At 37.7% G+C, this 22,351-nt stretch overlaps 1 protein-coding gene across 2 annotated transcripts in view; it reads right to left on the bottom strand.

Annotated features, from left to right (window-relative positions):
* Positions 1-21,271, bottom strand: part of PPP2R5C (protein phosphatase 2 regulatory subunit B'gamma) — a 77,691-nt gene extending 56,420 nt beyond the window's left edge. The window contains exons 1-2 of one of the 2 annotated variants that reach the window (XM_008629761.2): positions 21,174-21,271; positions 5,808-5,967 (exon numbers count right to left, since the gene is read on the bottom strand). The gene's annotated coding sequence lies outside the window, so the exon portion shown is untranslated. Of the gene's footprint in view, positions 1-5,807; positions 5,968-21,173 lie in introns of those variants that run through there. The other variant, XM_008629759.2, reaches the window with a different exon arrangement.
* Positions 21,272-22,351: the final 1,080 nt, after the last annotated feature.

Here is a 22,351-nt window from a genome sequence, read left to right as displayed (position 1 = left end):
CAAAAAAACCTATAAAAGCATGAACACAGGACCAGAAGGACAGCATTTAGCATACTCACTCCACTGTAGGTCACATATAAGGAAGAAGAGAACGACCTATTTCACAAAACTGCATTCATTGATGTTTTACATGAGATTCGTTTTGTCTCAGTGTTTTGTCTTTTAAATGAATTATGTATTAGGGTAAATTATATTTTATAGCAGCATTATCTTGTTTAATCTATCATCGTACTTTGCATAACATACTTTTAGCTAAACAGAGATGCTACCACCTTGCAGCCGGACACAATTCCTTAATTGCCATGCATGCACATAAGAAGTGCAATTACACTGGAAAGGCCAAAGTACTGCGTATTTGTTCTCTACATAAATTACAAGTGGCAGGAGTAGGTTTCTGCAATGAAAGTGATCTTAAACACTGAGATCTCAAATTTCAGCAGCTTGTAAGAAAAATGCTCCTGCAAACCTCAAAGCAGTCCATTAGCACCACGATTCTCATAAATTCAATTACATTGCACATGTCCAGTCAGTCTCTTTCGTATAAGAAAAATAGATGCTAGTTTTAAACGAACAGGTAACAGACACTGCTTAAGTTTAAACTTAAGTATTCCAATAAGAGTTTGTAGAAATTATCAACATACATGGTGGAATTTCTCTGCTGTACCAGGAACAAAACTTGACTTGCTTTCTCATTTACTTGCTATCAGTTTTGCTTACTTATCTGTACTCTGCAGTTGAGAAAAACACACAATAAGTTTACATTTCTGACCCCTTGAGAAATTCTCACTTTTTCCTCCTTTCTCATGGTTTCAACAGTTTTACCAATCAAAATTTGGTAAATTTGTTTTTTTAGTTATCAGACTCAAACTAGAATCACCTCTTCTGCAATTTTGATTCATCAGACTTTAATACTGTACAGACAATGAAAACGGAGCTATCTCCTAGGCAGCCATTTACAACTTAAAAACATTAGGAAAGATTTAATAATGCTTGCCTCCCTATCAGAGTCCTGTATCAGAGGCAGACAAGCTGAGACACCACCCTGATGTTCTTTTACACAGAACAGAGTCAGAATTTGGCAGAGCTCAGAAGTCTCTACTTGAATAAAACAAGACCCATGCTCTCTGCATGAAATGTGCTCAGAAAAATGACCTGTCATGTTAATTTCTTTTCCACCCCCTCACTTTTATTGGGTGGGGTTTTTTTGGTTGTTTTTGGGTTTTTCAAATAGATATGACTAATAGTACCTCTAATGTTGAAACCATGCTAAAGCAGAAACTGACATCACCAGAAGATCAAAACCAGGACTGATCAAAATGTGTGGCAAGATCTTCAACAACAAAATATCAGAATCTGTTCAATCCTATCACATGCAGATATTCTATATTAAGAAACCAATTCTATACTTCTCAGCACTAAAAGTCAGTACGTATGTCCACAGCTGTCAATATAGCTCATTTCTCCCTACCTTGATAAAAACCTTTATAAGAATATTGTATCCACATTTTTGAGCCCAAAAGTCCAACTCCAAAAGGTAAATAGTAACTTTTAAAATAAATTCAGAACTGTATTTGAAAATAAAAGCTGATGTCCAATCTCTATCTTTAAGATCATATCAAACAATGTTCACTTTTATCTGAAAAAAAGCCCAAAACACCAAATAAAACCAGCAAAAAAATCCAATCCCAAACCCACAAACTAAATCACGACACTTCATCCAAGAGGCCTTTATATGGCTATAAAAGGATTTTACCCAGCTTTTAAGAACTATATACAGAAATGCTACAAAAAAGCGTATTTTTGAATCATGCCCAAATTTACAAATGCATGAGTAACATATGTTCATTGGGAAATTTGCAACATTTCAGAATATTAAGTAGTACTGACTTATTTTTTTCAAATTTGTTATTCTAGAACTGACAGAGAACATTTTTTTAATGAGTATTACTTGAAGGTTAAAGTTAGATTTGTGACACAACTGTATTTGACAGTGTATAAAACATCTTATCCTAGTTAGGGTGTCTAAATACTATTTTTAAAAATTCTCATTGCGGCATTTTCTTACATATTGTAAAGATCCAGACCACATCCTTAAAAATCTCACCACTTTGTACAAAGTTATCTCTTATTTTAGTTTACTATATTTACTGTTTACTAAAATCAGCACATTCTTGCAAAATAGCGTCTGAATACAAGTACATTCACCTGTCTGCACAGTTAAAAATCTCATTTACCATGAAAAAATTACTCATAGTGTAACAATGAATTCAAGCTTCTTGCATAAAGCTGAAGTGAGTAGCTGCGAAGAACACAAACTCCTTCAGTGTGTCAGTGGTCAGGTATGCACAAGCTTGGATATGCTACATTTTAAGTATATTTACATAATAATACTGAACACTTAAGTGGTTTATTTCATACAGAACATATTTTTTAAATTTTAAACAATTTTCACAATTTATAGAATTGTAATATTTTATATTTAATATACTAGTTTTAACATATCCTAAATTACAAATTGCTTTCTTAGGAAACCAAAAATGTAGAAACTGTAAGTTTCTGAAGGCTGAAGCATCCTTTGCCATTTATATTTGATACAACCAAAGCACTAACCTGCAAGCTTTCAAACCCCAATAAAATAAAACACACCTTTAAGTCCAGTAAGTATTTTTTTCCCAATAAACAACTTAGAGCAAAAATCAATTTTCTGTAACTTAAGTACCTGTACTACCAATGTTAGCTAACAAGGGGAACTGCATAAGCAGAAATCAACACAGCACAAATTTGTTGGCACAGAATTTTTCTTTTTTTGGTGAAAATAGGTAAGATCTTTTCAATATGTTTGACACTGCTCTGAAGGCACTTCTCCAGAGATACTTATGGGTTATCTGTGGGCAGACAAGCTACCTATTCTACCCAACTAAATCAGGCTGCACTGCGCTGTGCTGCAGGGAGCTTCACTAGCTTGCAGCTTTGCTAATACACGGATCTTGATGTTCCACAAACAAATTACATCAGAGACTTCTCTTTTCTACATTCGGCTCTATTCTTAGAGCCTCTTAATTCATAATCTATTTCCTTTTCTTTGTGCATTATCTGAGCTATCCTGCTCCTCCGCTTCCTGGATAATCTGAGGGTGCATAACACTAATCATAAATTGCTCCAATGAACACAAATCATACCACACTAATACCAGTCACCAGGGAAAATATGCTGGTATTTCCAGAAGCTTATCATCAGCACTTTTGTGCAACAAAGTTTGCAGCATGCCTGAAGATCATAAAAGTATTTCTTAAATAAGAAGTCTTGATGAAAAACCACCTTGGCAGCTCCTCCTTTCCCTCCCACTATTTCAAGTGATCTGCTGACCTCATCTCCAGACCCACAGCGCAGAAGAGAGGTGGTTATCTCACCAATACTACAGGTCATTTAGAACTTACCAGTGACAAGCTTTCACATATCTAATATGGATCTTTACGTATACAAAGAACCTCATTCTATATTTTGTCTTAAAATACAGTCTCGTGTAAAGTATATCACACTACACAGTAGTCAATGCAACATTTGTAAGAAAATACACAACTCCTCCTCTACTACAGACAAAAGAAAGGTTCCCCTGGTACTGTAGCCATAGAAATACAGCCACCTGTTATAAGTAACAGGAGTTTGAAAGCCGGTTAAGCACAGCTAACCTGAAGGAATACTATGTTCTTCCCAGCACTTCATAGAAGTCAAACCTGTCTTAATCATTTCAGTCCTTTAAATTACAGCCTACCAGTCCAATTTAACTCCTGTCCAGACACAGACATTAAACAATACACTTAAATATGTCCAAAAAGAAAGCTTCCCAGGTTCACGTGACCCACTAAATGTGCATTAAGTCAAGTATCTGTATCTTTTAGAGGAACAGCATGACTGGCCAACAGTATTCTCAGCAACCCTAACAGGTTGGAATTACATCAGGAGTAAGCACAGCCATTACGCAGACACCATGAGACTGGGTACATCTTCATACTAAAGCTCTAACTACCTTTACTAATAAAAGGTGGCAATTACTACCCCTCACTAGATCAACAAGTGCACCAGTGTTCCATAACACAGCTTGGCCCCTGACAGCCTGGGGACGTACACACAGCATCAGGCATCCACCAGGGAGAAGCTCAAGATCTTTTCCTTCCTTTCACCTCAGGGTGGGGGGAATGACTGGAGACTCAAGGCAATTACAGTGCACAATATTCCTACCATTTCTCCACATCAAGGTACACTGTGTCAAAAAGTGCTAGAATGTTCTGTGAAAATACCTCAGACGGTTTTTAAGATTTTTTTTTTACTCCTCCCTCTTCCAAGTACAAGCAAGCATTCTTCTGCCCTTCATTGGCCTACTGGTTTAAACTGCAACACAGCCAAGGTGAAAACAGATCTTAAACTTCACCACTGTAAGATGGATTCATTCTCTCCTCTCCCATCTGCACTCATTATTCCCATTTCCAGCTCTCTGTCCACGTCGCTTGTAATTGCATGCTCAGTTCTGGTATCCCTGAGCTGCAGTACCAGGCACTACCAGAACCACTGTATTTAAAATAGGACCAAGAAACAAATGTTTTTCTTTGTGGCTGAGTCTTTGAACAAAAGGTTATGCCAGTCAATGTGGCTGTATGCGTAACTTCTTATAAAAATCACTACTTTAATTCAGTGTCTTTTGCTTATGTCACTCATGCCCTGGATGTCACAGCTTGTGCATGAACCTTCTATGTTAGTTTAAAAGACAGAACATATTATTCATAATCTGTGGTGCTAAATATTCTTATCTAAAAATGTAATAAATAGATTGAAATTAACTAAGTAAGCAGTAGTTTAGTCTTGGAATATTTTAAACAGCATCTTGTATATAGGCTGCTATACTAACATAATGGACAGTATTTCAGATTCTTTTTGTAAAAAAGGTATCTGTGTGAAGAGAAAAATCTTGCAATCCAATTTGATCTGAGTGAAATGCAGTGTAATTCAGATAGGCTGAGAAGCAGAGTTTATTTTAAAGAAACACTAATACATTATGTTAAGAAAACGATGACTGGAGGAAAGAATCCAATAATTTCCCCAATAATTTCACATTGCCTACACCAGTACTCAACATTTCAGTGATCCATTAGCCTTTCACTGCCAATCTTGAACACTGGAAAGCAGTACACACTGCACTTCAAAACTGCTTTTTTTTTTGTTTCCTCTAAATAAGCCTTCAGAACGAATAAAGATGATTAAAGCTGGGTTAGTAAGAGAAGACGCATCAGTTATCATCATCTTTTTGTCACAGATGGCAGTAAATATAAATCTAGAAGATAACAAAGCCTTAAAATCAACAAAGGAAAAATTCATATGCACTAAAAAGACACCACTCTGCTTGACCTGTGCTCAGGAAAAACAGACCCATAAATAGTGACAGACCAGGTCTTCTAACAATGTCAAGAGAAATTTTAGTACAAGCAAAGCATGGTTTGAGCACACTGCACTGAGGACAGATGCCTAATATTTTGCAGAGAGCGCCCAAATTCTGCTTTTATGCGAGATGAGTGAATATGCTGTCACACAGACATTGCCTATAGTGACTGCCAAGAAGGCAACATACTGGAAGTCCTCAAATACTGATAGAACAAAAGAAAAAACCACCCAGTGCAAGTATATGCAATCTGCCTGTGTGCACAGCCGATATATTATGTATGCTGCCCAGTTATTAGAAGTATGATAGCTGAGATGCTTCTTGGTCTCATGCCCAAATTTCCCCGTAAGAGTAATTTTACTTAGGAAAGACGTACCTTTTAAAGCTGGCAGTTTTTGAAGCTCCCTGTTATTGCTAACATTAAACCTTGAAGAACTCTGACGCTTTTCCTTCTTCACTACTGTCTGTGGTGCTGGTACTTTGATTTTAGATAGTTGTGCTGGGGGAGGAGTGCTATTTGATTTTTTATTTGACACCTGTTTAAAAAGAAATTAAAGCAGTTAATTGGAGCTGAACTTAGAAAAGTCTTCTAAAAAGCCATTTTAGTCACAGAAATAACTGAAAATGAATATGCTTTTAATTAAACTATTGTATCCATCATCCTCTGAATGTATTGCCACCTGTTGTTCTGCTCATCTTTTCAGCATTCATTTCTGTACCATAGCCCTCATACAGATGGGAATGGATCACCTTGGTACATGCAGTAGCCCATTTATTTGAAGTTACCAGACAAATTAAAAAAAATTTTCAAATAATGTAGTTCCTCAGCTACTCTCACCTTCCCCTCCTCTGAGAAGTCCAGGTCTCCAAGGTATTAAAGTTCATCTTCAAAGGGATCAGAGAAACTTGTCTATTTACAGCAGGTGAACCTTTCACTGCCTATTTGTCCTGTGCCTTGCTGCCAGTCCTAAGCTTGGCCAGGACATTCAGGCTTTGATATAAAGTTAAAGGAGTGAGTCTTACTGTGGTAGTAGCTTTAACAGCTTCTAAAACATACCTTAAGATTTGTAGTGGTTTACCGCCTACTCAAAGCAAGTTGCTGTTATGGTAATAATCCTTATCAGACTGTCACTGTACCTCTGTATGAAGTTTATAACATAAACCAAGAAAAATGGTTCCCACTATATGTTTCCAGTTGGCTGTTTTTTCCCTGACTACACTTGACAGTGCTCTCTCTCAAGCTGAATAAAATGCATCCTTAACAAAAGCCTGTCAGAACTTGTGGTGCTGCCTTTCTCGTTCCCCTTTTTTTTGAAGGAGGAAAAGCAGGTTTAAAGGAGGCAATAGTTAACTTTTAAAATATGAATAATTTCATGATATTCATTACAAGAATGATAAAACATCTAGGAGTGATACATTAAAAATATAGAAACAGCTGACAAGGACCTCTTGCTTCAATATCATAATTCATTTTGCAGGCCCTTAATTTGCTGTAGAAGTCTCTCAAATTTGCAAACTAGAAGCACACACAAAATATACCTTGGCACTCTTTCCTTACAGGAAAGACCATATTCTTCTCAGAAGGTGCCCACAAGATAAGAAATAGGGAAAAAAGTAAGATGGGAATAGGATTCATGATGGAAATCAAGTTGTAATGCTGGTACTTTGACAGTTTGACTTGATTTAATTAGAATTTTGTTAAGTATAGTAGGTATGAAAGCAGCTTCATTCCTGCATGAAATAACATCGGTGGCATTTTCATAGAGCTATTGCTAAAGCAAGAGAAACCAATTTTCTTCATGTTCTGAAAAGTATTCCCAGAAAAGCTGGGAACAATTTGCATAGTCTTGTAGTGTATACATTCAGTGCGCATGGAAATGCTACCATACATAAATATCTACCTTTTGAGTCTCCAAGACACTAATTTCATTCAAATTTTGTTCTAGTAGCGTAACTGGAAAAGAATATATGCTTCAAGAATAGATTAACAATTGTACTATATTATACACACAGTACTTAATATACCAAAGATGACTGAAAGCAACATTTAGTTTTCATTAAACACATTTAAGATGACCATTTTGCAAATTTAATATTATAAAAGCAAAACCCCTTATACAAACTTATAGAACAAATAAGGAGAGACAGTACAGTGAATATTAGAAGCCTCAGTTACCAAAAACACTCTAGAACTTGTTCCAGTGAAAATGAAATACATCAGCAAGTTGAAAGCATTTATGTGCAAGTAATACCTGTTACATTGCATTTTTCAGACTATTTCATTTTTTAATCTCAAAAACTAAATGCTGAAAAATGTTTATGCTGAAATACAAGTGATCTGCAAGGTGATTTCTATCCATTAATTGAAATTTTAAAAAGCATTACGAACAAAATTATTAATAGACTAAGCCAAAAGAAAAACAGCACTAAGAATTAGGAAGCAATGACTTACCGTGTATTAAGCAATAAATGCTAATTAAGATGCATTATAAACATTATTACTGCACAGGATTCTGTACTTTCAATATTGTTCTTCAGCCTAATGGTGTTTTTCTGAACTGGCTACTTTCCACTGCCACCTGTATTTTTTCATTACTTGGAATAGGAAAAGCCATTTTCCTGTTCCCTCTATTAGCAAACAAATTCTCCATTTCAAATTAACAGGTGCTTTCATCTCATGTGTCTGCACACATGCACAGACTACAGTACCCTAAGGTAGCACACACCTCAGGGAAGCAAGTATTTGAAATTGCAGAAAAATTCCAAGATAGCCAAAAGTGGTTATTTAAGAGGATGGGTAACATTTCTAATCAGAAATGTTGAAAGAAAGCATTTTTTGTTGCTATGGCAACTTCCCATCTAGAAGTGATGACTCCAGAGTAATTCTAGCTCTGAATCACTGGACCATTTATCCAACAGATTTTCTCCTCCTTCCTACCATCAAGCACGATCACCCCTGCTTTTCAGTCATGATCCAGTCAGCCAGCACATACCAGAAAGCTGACAGAGTAAGTTCTAAAACATTATTTCAGTGTCACACAGCCGTGCCCAATGACCTCTGCAAGTGGCACTGTGGTGCTACCACAAAAGAGCTGGCCTCCAGAGCTTGCAGACAACATTGGATAGAAGGGCACCTGGAGAAAGTGAGTTAACTTAAGTCAAAAAGCTCAGCAATTTTAACTACATCTCTTTAAAAAAGGCAAACAAATTCAGACTAACAATTCTGTGTATCCATCTGCTAAAGATTTCAAGGTAACACACTTTCTATGAAAGTACTGTGCTTGTTAGCTCATATCGAAGAGCCAAGCTCAGTTTTTTCCTCCCAGGAACAAACCAAACTACCACAGACACCACAGCTCCCAAGAGTAAGTGATGGACATCCTGCTACATCAGTGACCAGTTCGATGTACTTGACACCAGAACAGTCAAACTACAGATACCTTTTTATCGGTTCTCTTCCTATGACTAGAATAAGAAATACCTATTCTTCCCCTTGTTCTGACAAATGGCTCTCTCCTACCCAAATATTTATAGAGATAGGCACATTCAATTCCAGAAGTGCTGATAAATATCTAAAAAAGTGCACAAACTGCTCTGAAAAATGTCACATTGAGAATGGATTTCTTCAAATCGAAATTAAAACACAACCCTCAGGTTTTCTGATCCATTTATTTCTGAAAAGCTAGAGCTTTACATATTTCAATGAACATTAAGACAATCATCTAAAGTGTGATTTCAACTTTTAAATTCTGATTTTAACAATTGAAAGTATACAGTTTATGTTCCTCAGTGCTCTTGACTAAGCTTAAAATTAATTCAAGAGAGTGAAAGGTGAGGAGGAGAGAAGGTTTCTTGCCAGTCACAACAGTTCAAGGTAGATAGTCCTTGCATCCCTTCATCCCTTGAGTCCTGCATCAAGCAGGATCTGGTACCTTCCTTCTCTTAACATCACTCTTTTGAGGAAAGTTGGATCTTTACCCCCTCTGGCATTACACAGGCAGGTATAGATTAGAACACAACACTACATTTTCAGCCAGGGAAAGAAAGATATGAGTAGACCAAGCACATCTACAGCTACAGCCGATTTTTCTTTTAGAAACTTGTCTATTGACAGCAGGTGAACCTTTCACTGCCTATTCGTCCTTTGCCTTGCTGCCAGAGTCCTAAGCTTGGCCAGGACATTCAGGCTTTGATATAAGTTAAAGGAGTGAGTCTTACTATTGTAGTAGCTTAACAGCTTTAACAGCGTTTAACAGTAGCTTTAACAGTGTTGAAATCAAACTAATCATCATCAAGTATCCCACAAGGCAGCTTCTACTTTTGGACAACTAACACATAAGAGAAAGCATAGTGGGACCTGGAAAGAGGATCCACCCTGCATCCCATGTACATTAATAAGTCTTTCAGAAGACCCTATTCCTCCCATTCTGACAGTCTCCCAAAAATTCAAGCTACCTTGATAAACAAGGGCAACCAGAAGAACTCTGTCTGACCTTGCCTTTCAAAGCACACTCACTAGTAACTGAATTAGACCAAAGGACACAAAGCCTTCTGATCCACAAAATCAAAAGCCAAACCAAACCAAGCCTAAAGTGGTGTCAACTCTATAATGATGCAGCAAACTTGCATGCTGCTTTCTAAGATAAACTGATAAGGTGAGGATTTGAAAATGACAGTAAAATCACCTTGATGTATCTGTCATTAAAAGATTTAAAAAACTGGATGGCTTACTAGTGACAAAAATCAGATCTCCTAAGCACAAGGCAATGGAGATTCTCTGCCTGAAGAAACAGTGTGCTGGGCAGCACCCTATATGGTGTTTCTTGACACACATCAGTCTAACACTAACCTGCAAATTTCTGCCTTCTAGTAAGTATCACCACTGAATTCAAGTTTATATCAGTATGCACACCATTTCATGATGGCAGCAGCAAAACCTTGAGAAAAAACTCTGAACTATGAAATCTGGATAGGTGAACCCTGTACCAATTCACACATGACTAAGGTTCCCCGTGAAAGACAAGTACACAGAGCAAAAATCACAGAACACTTTAAAAGAATCATCAGTCTGAATCTGAAACAGAGGGAAATACTTATTTTAATGCAGGATTAATCCCTTCCCTCTTTTCCTTTTGGTATAGTAAGTAGCCTCCATGGACTTATTTTTCACTAAGATGAACAGAAGTCTGATCTACAGCACCCAGAAGAGCTTGTTTCTTGCCAAGGCAGCCTCAGAATGCTATGAAAGCACTTTGGATTACATCTAACATACTTACAATGAAATTGAAATACAGGTTACTGAAACTAAACAAAGATCATCACAAAACATGAAAGGGACATTAACAACTTGATTTTCAAAACTGTATGAGGGCCCAGTATGTAACCAAAAAAATCTGGCTAACAGGTTAAGGCTTTTTACATAATCAATGTAATTAGGTTGAGAAACAGAATTTATTATAGTCTCTTGAGATGAGAACTGAAATCAAAGATCAAGGAGTCAAAATGGGTGGAGAGCAGTTAAAGAGCCTTCCATGTAATATTTTCCCCTCTGCAGTAACTTCAAAGTAGTGTGAAAATCTCTGAACACTCCAGGAATCTTGAATACTACCACAGAGCTCTCTCCTTTCCAGATCTTCATTTACTGGTTTGGGGGTGGGAACAAGGACAGATCGTCTCTGGCATATGGCCCAGCTGCCATCAACCTGGTAAATATATCCACACCATACCTGCAAGAAGTGGGCTGGTGAAGTGACATTAGCAGCTGGGACCAAGGCAAGTTATTCAAGACAACACACTACCAGGAGAGCAGTATTTGTCAGCTGATTTCAATTCTGTGTTGTTAACAGCAGCAATTCAGCATGCCTTCCAAGTGGATAACAACAGAATAAACTCTTTTTATTTATTAAAGATAAGGCCTGACAGAGCTATCCAGACAGTCTGCAGTAATTTTAGTTCATGCAAGTAGTGCCCAATTGCTGGCAAGCAGTTTATTATGGAGCAAGTAGCTATGATTTTTAACATCAATATTTTCAATCTACAGAGAATCAGTAGATAAAGCTTGATACGGAATCCACTGGATACACAAAAGGAAGCACTGATCCATAAACAACACAGTTAAAAACAGCAGGGAAACAACATGTTTGCTGGGTACCATTTTGGACAGCAGACGTTTCTGAAGTTCTTTGTTGAAGATTTTTGCTACTATGCCATTATTGTTCACTAGTTTTACTACCACAAGCCAGTTTGGACAAACAACTTACGGAAGAGTCTCTGGAGAGGCATCTTATGGTGCTGAAGGCTTTGGGCAGTTTCACACAGATGGCCATTTAGATGTCTATTGTTTTTCCTCAACAAAATCATTTGCCAGAATGATATCTGGATTAGCTGCTAGAATGATCTTTGCAGCTGCCTTTCTAGCAAATATGCTTATTACTGTTAAAGAGCCTCAGTAGTAGAGATTACTATCCAGTGTATCTCAGCATAACTTACTATGTTTTTATTATAGCAAGAGCTGCATCCTAAAGCTTTGAGGATCCATGCTGTTATAATGATAAGCAAAAAGGCAAAGTTTATATATTTTAGCACTCATGGATTTATGTTATAGTACTTGTTTAACAACCACGATTTTGCATTTACATGCAGCAGTGCTACTGCTGGCTATTCTCAACGTCTAACTATGGAGTTCCATTAGTGTTTTGCCAGAGATAGCATGGAGTCTGTTGAATTGCATCAGTGACTGGGATGTTTCCTACAAGCAGTGAAGGCCATCTGGCCCTCTTTGCTGTGGAGGGGTACCCACAACAAACTTTACAGTCACAAATCACTTTAGAAGACTGATCCACAAGTTGCTGAACCTCTTCCGTCTTTCTTGCTGCTGTTTATTTTTCACAACACAAAGCATTGCTTGTATTTCCTGTTGCTTACAGACAAGGCTCAAATTTTATCTTCTACAGAACTGTATCATCACAGCTTTGTGTAACAGACTTGACTTGCAACACACCAAACTAATCTCATGTGTCAGCTCAGTGTGCTGCATCCTTGATATTAATACACTATAATTTTACATTCACAATTAAATATCAGTAGTATAAGGCTTGTTTTCCATTTGCTTCTTGTAAACTTAATTTTGCTTTAACTAGTTTACTCCAGGAACAAGCTGCTATTTGATTCCTTTCAGTCAGAGCTCAGATTTGCAGCCCGAGGTTGCGGAATACTGGCAAAGATGAAGAGGATGCCCAGGCTCAGACTTTAAGTGGATTCATGCAGCTTTGTGTTTGCTGAAACACCACCATCAGTGAGCACCTGGTACTTCACAAAAGCAGCAAAGCAACACTTGTTTCCTAACGTATCTTCTATCACAAAACTTCAAAGCACCAGATGCCCTCAGGAAAAAAAAATTGCTACCTGCAACGACCAGCTAGCTGATTAAGTAAGATTTAAACTAGATAATGTCCTAAGGATTATTTTAAAACATCTCTATAAATATAAGGATAAAGAATCTGCATAAAAGATGGCCTAGTTTAAATTACTTAATTAACTCCTATACTGTACTGTAGATTTTAATTATATACAGCCACTGATGAGCTAAGGCAACTGCACATGTGGCTTTACCACCGAGGTCTGTATTTTTGTGCTCCCTGATCTATTCATAGAAGCTTCTCACCTCACACACTCATATTGAAATCTTTTTTTACTTCACCTCCTGCCCACCAATTTGGTGTTTGTACTGGATGCTATTTGAGAGAGTTATAGTCCATGATAAATAATCTGGTCTAGTGGAAGGTGTCCCTCCTCATGGCAGGTGGGTTGGAACTGGATGATCTTATGGGTCTCTTCCAACCCAGACCATTCTATGATTCTATGAATAATAACCTTAACTGCTTCTACAGAACTGTTACACCAAATCATTTCATCTTTGGCTCTCATCATGCTTTTATTTTACATGTCACTGGAGAAGCTCACTTGTAAGTATTTCAGACTGCTAAACTGAGAAGTGATGAGGAAGTATATAAAAGTCACTATAAATGTGCAGCAAATTATAATATTTGGCAGTCATCTTTTAAGAAGCGTATTTAGGAATAGGCCAGGATCTTTTTCCTAGCTTTTGGCTGGTTGCTTTTTGTAAATGGCCCTCTAAGCCTACCATCCCACTTCCAGAATTACAAATTTATTCTGGTTTCAAATGAAATTGAGGGGGGGAAAAAATGCATACAAGGTATGTTTTTCAAGTCTGTGAATATGGGTAGATTCAACAGCTACCTATTTTTTCTTAGTATTTGTATTCTCCAAGAGATACCTACATTAGTAATTCGGTATTACACGTGTTAATGGATATCTGAGTACTCTCTAAGTGGCAGGCCTTAACTCTTCCAAAAAAAAAATAAGAGAAGCAATTTGAAACAAAGGATGAAAAGGATGTTTTCAGTTTAGAAAATGCTGGTATCCATTTTTGAAAGGCACTTTGCTCCTTTTGATCAGAACAGCCTTTACCTTCATTGCTGTGCTGCTTCAGGAAGGATTCAGAGAGCTTAAAAACATGATTAAGAAGCAGAGGATAGCAAGTACTAAACCAAACCACACACAGTTCTCACACCTCGCAGTATGTTACACAAGTAGTTGTCAGCCTTGTGTAAGAAGGGCATAAGATCCTGTTTTCAGAAGCATCCCATTTTAGGTAATAAAATACTTGTATAAACAGTGTTTGGTACACTTTAATAATTCCATTAGTTTCAAAAGCATAATATTAAAGTTACATAACAAACGCCGTTAAGGTAACTCCTCCACTATTAATTATTAAGGTGCCTTTGCTTGGACCACAGAAGGAAATTCCCGTTCCCAAAACAAAAAAGCCAAGATGTCAATAAAAACTGGAAATAGGAAAATTACAGAAGTTAAAGACAAACCAAAAGTTGCGTAGATGCTCTGAGTAACACATGTGGCATCTCTCTACTCATCAAATAGTCCCTCATTTAGTACTAGGAGTGTATACATGTTAAATATTTTTTAAAGGTTATATCAAGCCACTAAAATAATCTCTCCAGGAAAGAAAATCAGAACTGCAAGCCACGATCAAAAATTAGTTTCAAATTAATTTTTTAAAGAAGTTGGCACACCAGTTTAAAACCAAACAAACCCACTCCAAAGCCCACAGACTTTATTTTGTATCAGTTATAACTGATTCAAGCAAAAATCCGTCCCAACTTCATACAGAGTTTTGGTTGAAAATCCTGTTTTGCTAATGTTACAAGTAAAATCCCAAACTAATAGCCCTAGAAAGCTACATAATGGGTCTAATGCTGTCTATTTATAGTCCTTCCATGGTTCAAACTTGAGAGGACAAGTTGTTTGAAATTTAATTTCATAATATATCTCTTCTTCCAAATGCAAGACCACCAGTTTTAAGATCACCTCTATCTACTACTGCATGGGACTGGCTCATGGAAGCACTGGCTACTCTGCCTGTCCAGCTGGGGCACACAGCTGAGCACATACTGAAGAGAAGAGCCAGGGCTCAGCCAGGGTTGTTACGTGATGAAGATGCCTACCACTGCTAAATGTATCTCTTTGTAAAGGACACCAGCTTCTATGAAGAACATATAAAGAACAATCTTACACCTCAAAGATGATGAATCCAATGTATCCAAAAATGCAGTGCTACTGAGTTACAGAGACTGCCCAACTGGTGTGAGGTTGACACACCTGAAGGATGGGAGGCCATCCAGAGGGGCCTGAACAAGCTTGAGAAATGGGCCCACGTGAATCTCATGTGGTTTAACAAGACCAAGGGCTGGTGCTGCACCAGGGTCCAGGCAACTCTGGTACCAATCCAGGCTGGGGATGAACGGATGTAGAGCAGCCCTGCCAAGAAGGACTTGGAGGTGCTGCTGGACGAGAGGCTGGACATCACCCAGCAATCTGCACTCACAGCCCAGAAACCACCAGCATCCTGGGCTGCATCCAAAGCACCGTGGGCAGCAGGGCAGGGAGGGGATTCTGTCCCTCTGCTCTGCTCTGGTGAGACCCCACCCAGAACACTGCATCCAGCTGTGGAGTCCTCAGCACAGAAAGGACATGGACCTGTTGGAGCAAGTCCAGAGGAGCGCCACAAAGATGATTAGAGAGATGGAACACCTCTGCTATGAAAAAAGACTGAGAGGATTGTATTTGTTCAACCTGAAGAAAAGGCTTTGGGGTGACCTAACTGAAGCCTTCTAGTACCTACAGGGTGCCTACAAGAAAGATGCAGAAATTTTTTACAAGGGCATGTAGGGAGAGAACAAGGGGGAATGGCTTTAAACAGAGAGTAGGTTTAGATTAAATATCAGGAAGAAATTCTTTACTGTGAGAGTGGTAAAGCACTGAAACAGTTTGCCCTGAGAAGTTGTGGATGCTCCGTCCCTGGAAGTGTTCAAGGCCAGGCTGGATGGAGCTCTGAGCAGCCTGGTCTAGTGGAAGGCGTTCTTGCCCATGGCAGAAGAATTGGGAGTAGATGGTCTTTAAGATCCCTTCCAACCCAAATTGTTCTGTGATTCTGCAACTGAACAACAATAATGGAAAAGACCTAAATGACGGATGCTTTATATAAATGAATAAATACATATCTGTGACAAGAAGGTATTTCCAGAAATTATTTAGGAGTAGTCTTAATACATGTTAACAAGGAGGAGAAAACCCCAGAACTTTCTCCCCTCCCCCATCCCCACACCTCAGCCTCCTCTCCTATGGTGCCTAAATGAACTGCCAAATTAGTACTTACTTGTGCCAAGACTTTCAAGTATAATTCTATTCTCAAACTGGACGCTGTGTAACAGTCCCTGTGCACCATCTTCAAGATCAGGTATGTTTGTTTCTCAGGGTAAATAGCACCACAATGAAAATCACAAACAGTAAACATGAGAAAAATAAACAAGAGATATAGAAAATATCCAGTCAACTTTCTAAATAACTTCTGCTGGTGATCACAGAAACCTGTTAACACAAAATGATGCTGGATTTATTGCTTTTGTCTGTTCTTTGCTTTCCTTTAAAGGTTAGGATACTTCCGCATACAATCTCAGCTAAAAAAGCCGTGCAAAACCATCAACACTGCTCCTACGACACATTCCTTTTGTAATTTCCTACTTTTAATGGAAGTGACAATCATATCTGTTCATATAATCAGGAATCAGTAAAAGTAGTAGTGAGAATACCGACCATCTTTTACCACCATGTGCGGGCCAATATAGGAAAGGTGATCATGGAAAACTGGATAGCCACCTCTTCAGGTTCTTTCAGAGGGATGAAAATCCTTACTTCTGCTGAAGTGTTTTGAAGATGGCCCATTAAACAGAGATTTCTGTAATTTTTCAGCAATTCCATTTACTGATGTATCCAAAAATGCTGAGTAGCTTAAGAAACTAAATTAAAAAGGCCTCAAAAAGCACAGAAGAAAAACTTCTAAGAACAAAACCTTACAAAATTTCTGCACTGGAAGCCATTACCGGTAATAAACCTACTGAAAAGTGATGGCTGTGAGACAGTGGCAGGATAGAAGCATGGATCAGCATTTAAAAGATTTTAAATTCTTCTTAAAATCGGTTTCAGCAGTGATTGTAGTCCAACATCAGCAATGCATGCTGTCAATAAATCCATTTCTAGCATAGCAAGAAAAATGGCTAATACAATTTACATTTTATTACATTTTGATTTGTGTCTATTAAAAAGAAAAAAAAAACCAACACATCAAAATACCTTTAAAGCAGAAAGAACCAACCAGGACAACACGTGGAATCAAGAAGATAATACACAAACACACACATGCTCCTCAAAACCACATTAGTCTTCCGTTTGCTTTTCTGCATGGCAGAAGGATGAGTTATAATTTCTGTTCTCATTTGCTGATAGTCATCAAGCCAATACTTTTTCAAACAACAAAAATAGTCTTTGCCTCCTACAGACCACTCAGATCTGGACTGAAAATTAATACAAATTAAATTTAAAAGTTTCATGCCATCTTAGGCCAGTCCAGCTAGACCTAGAAGCAGCTATCACTCCCGGTCACCCAGTTTTATACCAGACTATTGTCTTGTATGAAAGGCTACCAGCTACTTCTGACCCTTCCATCCCCCAGGTGAACCACAGTAGTGAATTAATTGTCCTGGACTGTTACAGTGACTGGTGAAAAGAGCAAGTTTTAGCACGTACTCTCCCACAGACAAAAAAAGTCAGAAATAAAGCACATATAGGGTTAAAATTTTAACTTCCTTCCCCTGTGGTAGTATTTGAAAACCACTGCTAAAGTACTGCACTTGAATTATTTTAGGTTAGGTTTTTCTAGAGATAGAAAAAGGTCATGTTTTCCAACAGTCATTAACTATTACCAAGTCACCTTTTCTAAAAAAATTAGCCTGTCCATAAATTACCACTGCCTTAACTCAAAAGGAGACCTCCACACCCCTGTGACAAAACAGAACTCTTCAACAAAGCTTATCCAGGAGACAAATAACTTCTTCAAAAGCCAGTTAGATCACAGGGTATATGTCCACAAGTTACCACATGTTGGAATAGCCAATCACCACATCCAAGGGATTTAATTTTCATTATTAGTTTTTGGTGCAAGTATAGTTTTTGGGCACTGTTAATCAAAGGCCCCAAGAATTTACAAGAGTAGAGACATTACTCCCATAGAGAGGAAAACCAATACACAACAGATTACGTCTTTGTTTACAACCTGACGACACTAATATGCTAGACTAACTGCTGAAATAAGAGGTTATACCTCAAGGAAAAGATTCAACTGTTCTGACAATTATTTAGTCTAATTCATTAACATTTACTAACAGGTTACAAACTAAGCTTAAATAGAAGCTTAATCATATTAGCTTTTGTTCATAAATGAACAACATGCACAACTGGAAGCTGGAGTAATGGCAGTGGGTACGGAAGGATAAGGTACCCTTACCTCATACAGACTCTGCATTTCTGGTACCTCTGTCACAGAAAGGAGAACAGTAGATGGAAACAAGAGAAGGATAATCAAAGTAATAGGACTCCTCCCACCTAGGGGTCATTAAGCAGGGTTTTGGGGGAAAAAATATCTAAATAAAAAATATACATTAAAAAACCCCAACATAAAAATGTCAATTTCATAATTAATATTTTTAAAACAATTCTATACAACTTCCAGTTAAACAACTTTCTAAACCACATACTGGCTTAAAGAAAAGTATACCAGGATGGAAGACCATACATACACATTTACTGTTTCTGATTCTCTCTCCTTGAGGATCAGCAGCTGACCACACAGCAAATAAGAAGAGAGGTCCATGGTACTTCACGTGTAGCAAGGCTTTTTTAGTATTACATTGAGTAACCAAGCACAGTTAATGCAAGAACCATCAGCTTAAGTAATTTTCACCCTCTTTTAGCATGGGCATTCTGGACCTGGTATACCAGGAATCATTTCAATCCCTTTTCAAACTTGCTGTACAGCTTCCATCAACTGAAACCTCATTTCCCTGACTGCAAGACAGGAAAAACACGTGCTCATTTTTGTAAATATTAAGATCTGTTGTACTTTTTTATCTATAGAAGTTCAAGGCATCATGAATTTGTTAAGTGCTATAAAAGTGTCTATAAATAAAGTATTTGTGGGATGCTGCTGCTTGTGTTGTCCCTGTTCTTTGAATAGCAGACAGTTTCTAGTCTTTACAATCTGCCATTTGCATTAAATTAATTTGCATTAAATGCATATGCATTAAATGCATTTTGAGAAACAAAAAGCCGAATGAACCAGCATATTTCCAAACCTACTCATAGTCTAGAAGAAGATTTTTAAAAAGCCATGTTAAAACACATGTAGGACATAAGATGACAACCATTTCTGAAGAGAAAGGAAACCTAGAAATGTATTAACAGTGTGCTCCAGAATATTTCTGTATTTACCAATCTTTGCTATGCTAATAAACAGCCTCCTTTCTGCTCCTATAAGCACCAGCTAACATACAGCATGATTACAGCCAGCCACGTTAGAATGCAAAGTCTACATTACTGTTTGTGTGCAATTAGTCTACTAATTAAGATAATGAGTCAACCACGGAGGTGTTCAAAATTATACAGAGACTAAATAATGCCCCCTGGGAATGACAACTGTACTATATGTGCCAGTCCCATTCCCAGTTCCTTTCCCATTCTGCCCCCGCTCACACATGATCAAGTATCATAGACAAGTGAACAGTATTTTTCATTGGAAATTCTACCTGGATGGACAAAAGAAACAGTGAATGAACAGTAAAACATATTCTTCAATTGAGATTCATGTCTCTCACATTTCAAGTTTAAAACCCAAAAATCTAGATCTACAAACACAGAAAGAAATGACAAAGAAACCCACATACACATTTTTGGCTAGCATACAAAGCTCTTCACCTACTATCTAGGGGAGCTTTACGCTCGATCCTGAAGTACCAAGAGGGATAAGAAAGTAAGTCTTGGTCTCAGCAACTTGTCATTCAGAAGCTTGAGAAAATAAGTATTCAACAAATGTTCTGCAAAGATGGTGATAATGACAAGCCTTACAACTGCACAGGAGTTAAAATTATGGCCAAGTGACACTCTTTTTACTATCATAGCAATATAAAGACAGAACACATCACAATGAAGTACACCTATTTACACCACTATAAACATCTACACTGACATTTCCCATTTCATTCTACAAGCTCCCCTAATAACTAAGATCCCTTCTAGTAGCTAGGCTCCCTCCACCAAAACTCAATCACTCTTACGGAAATTTGCCAAAATACTTTTACATGTAATTTACAAGTTTTAATGATCTTCTTCATTTATGACAGTAGCGTGAATCTCTCTGCACAACAGACAAATAAGAACTCATTGCAGTGCACATAATAAATAGTCCAACCCACCTATCCCTAACAGTCATTTCAGAGCAGGAACGACGGTAAAGCTGGATGAGTATTTTGTTCTAAAACATTATCTTTCAGTATCAAGATGTGTTGTTTAGAGGCTGAAATACATAACTTTGCCATGTACCATTTTACATTCAAGCTACTATGAACATTTTAAAGGAAATTTCAGGAAATCCACCTAAACAGTGGATTTCCAAATGAAACAAAACTACTAATTTTGAATTTGTGGATTAATTTGGGAAAGGGAGTGAGTAATTATTTAATCGACCCCTTTCAAGTTGCTGTGCCTTGCTGGTGGGCAAACCAGAGAGAAATGCAAAAGGAAAAAATCAACAGAATAATTAGTCAAAAATGGCACACTTATACCTACAAAAAGAAACCACAAAACACAACAGCTGGCAGCCTTTGATTAAGCCTAAGGTCTCCTGACAATAAACCAGGCTACTGACACTTAACTGACATGCCAGCATTGACAGTTTGAGAAAAGAGACCTCTGGGAATAACAGAGAATGCTAAAAACGACAATGAGCAACAAGAGAAGCCCAGAAACTCACAGTAAGACTAGAAAATAAGACAGATGTACATCTCATAACCAAAAAGCGAATAGATGAGTATTTAAAACTGTAGCAAGGAAACATCTATTTACTCTAAATAAAACTGACTTCCTTAAAAACCATTGTCTCTTATCTTGTCAAATACCAGGACAGTAGTTCCACAACCATTTTCCTTCAAAACTACCTGTCATGTCAAAATTACAATGTAGAAAAACTTAAAACAGTTTTTAGAAGTTATTACAAATTAATATGAAAAATACTATGTTTTTTAGTAATATTTACCTCATGTTCTTGGTTATCTTGTCCATCTTTGCCACTTTTTCCACTCTTTACTGATTTTGCAGGTTCCTTAAAAAAAAAAGTTTGCAGTCTCAGGTTTTTTTTTAAAAACAGAGATCTAGATAGATTTTCAAGCCAAGGAATCAGGCTTTTTTAGACACTCGCTAAAAGTAATAAAACTGACAGAATAAAAATGATACTATCTTACTGGAAGATGATAATATTGACCTATCAGTCTGTACAAGGCCACTTTAAACATTTTTTTTCTGTAGAAAGACTTTGGAATTTTATTTATGCCTCAAAATTCACCTATAAAGATAAGCTTTCACATACATATGCAGGCAGGGACAAAGAATGCAAGTGATCTGAACTATGTCTAAGAAATTACTTAGTTTTATTACCTTGCTGTTTTTGGTTTTTTGGTTCAGAAATATTTATATTTAGGCTGGCTTTGAAACTAGCACCAGTATAGTACACGTTTTACGCTTTATTATTCTGCCTGTTCTAGGGGATAAAAAGTTTCGTATTAGAAGTAGGCCGACAACTCAATTTTCTCCCTCACAGAATTGCACTTATCTTGAATCCTTCACCCATTTCTGAGATTTGTTACTCTCAAAAAAGTGACGAAAAGTTTCAATGTTTTTAACATCAAAAGTGCCAAGGATATTGGGAAAATGTTAAAGCAAACAACCCCCACAAACCACAACACCCCACCTCCCTACATCTAATTTTAAAATGACGTTGACAAACTAAAAGCCAAACAGAAGCAGTCGAGGGGGACAGCAGCTGGTTGAGGCAGACAGCACACTTCACTGTCTCTGACTTCCACTCATATGGCTAATTACCTATCACACAAAATAAAGTGCAATCCAGCTAACTTCCTGCCGGATTTACAAGTTTTCTGCGATCATTACTTGTGCAAGCCCCTTTCGTAGCCACCAGACAAATCACTCCCTGGAGCCTGAGGCAAAGCGGGGCCAAAGCTAGGTTCATTCCTATTGTCAGGAAAAGGAGCTGAAAGACTCCGAGGAGCGATTAGTGCTCCTTGAATACTTCGGGAGATCCCCCAAGCGCAACTCCCACTGCAGCCAGAGCTACGCAGCAGCGAAACTTCCACGACGGGGCCCGGGCAAGTAGCCGTGGAGACGGACCCCCCCCACCTTGCCGTAGAAATTACCCCT

Source organism: Corvus brachyrhynchos, unplaced genomic scaffold (assembly GCF_000691975.1).
Source record: "Corvus brachyrhynchos isolate BGI_N302 unplaced genomic scaffold, ASM69197v1 scaffold1, whole genome shotgun sequence".
Classification (NCBI taxonomy): Eukaryota; Metazoa; Chordata; class Aves; order Passeriformes; family Corvidae; genus Corvus; species Corvus brachyrhynchos.
The sequence above is the reverse complement of the archived record's forward strand: the minus strand, read 5'-3'. Positions and strand labels throughout refer to the sequence as shown.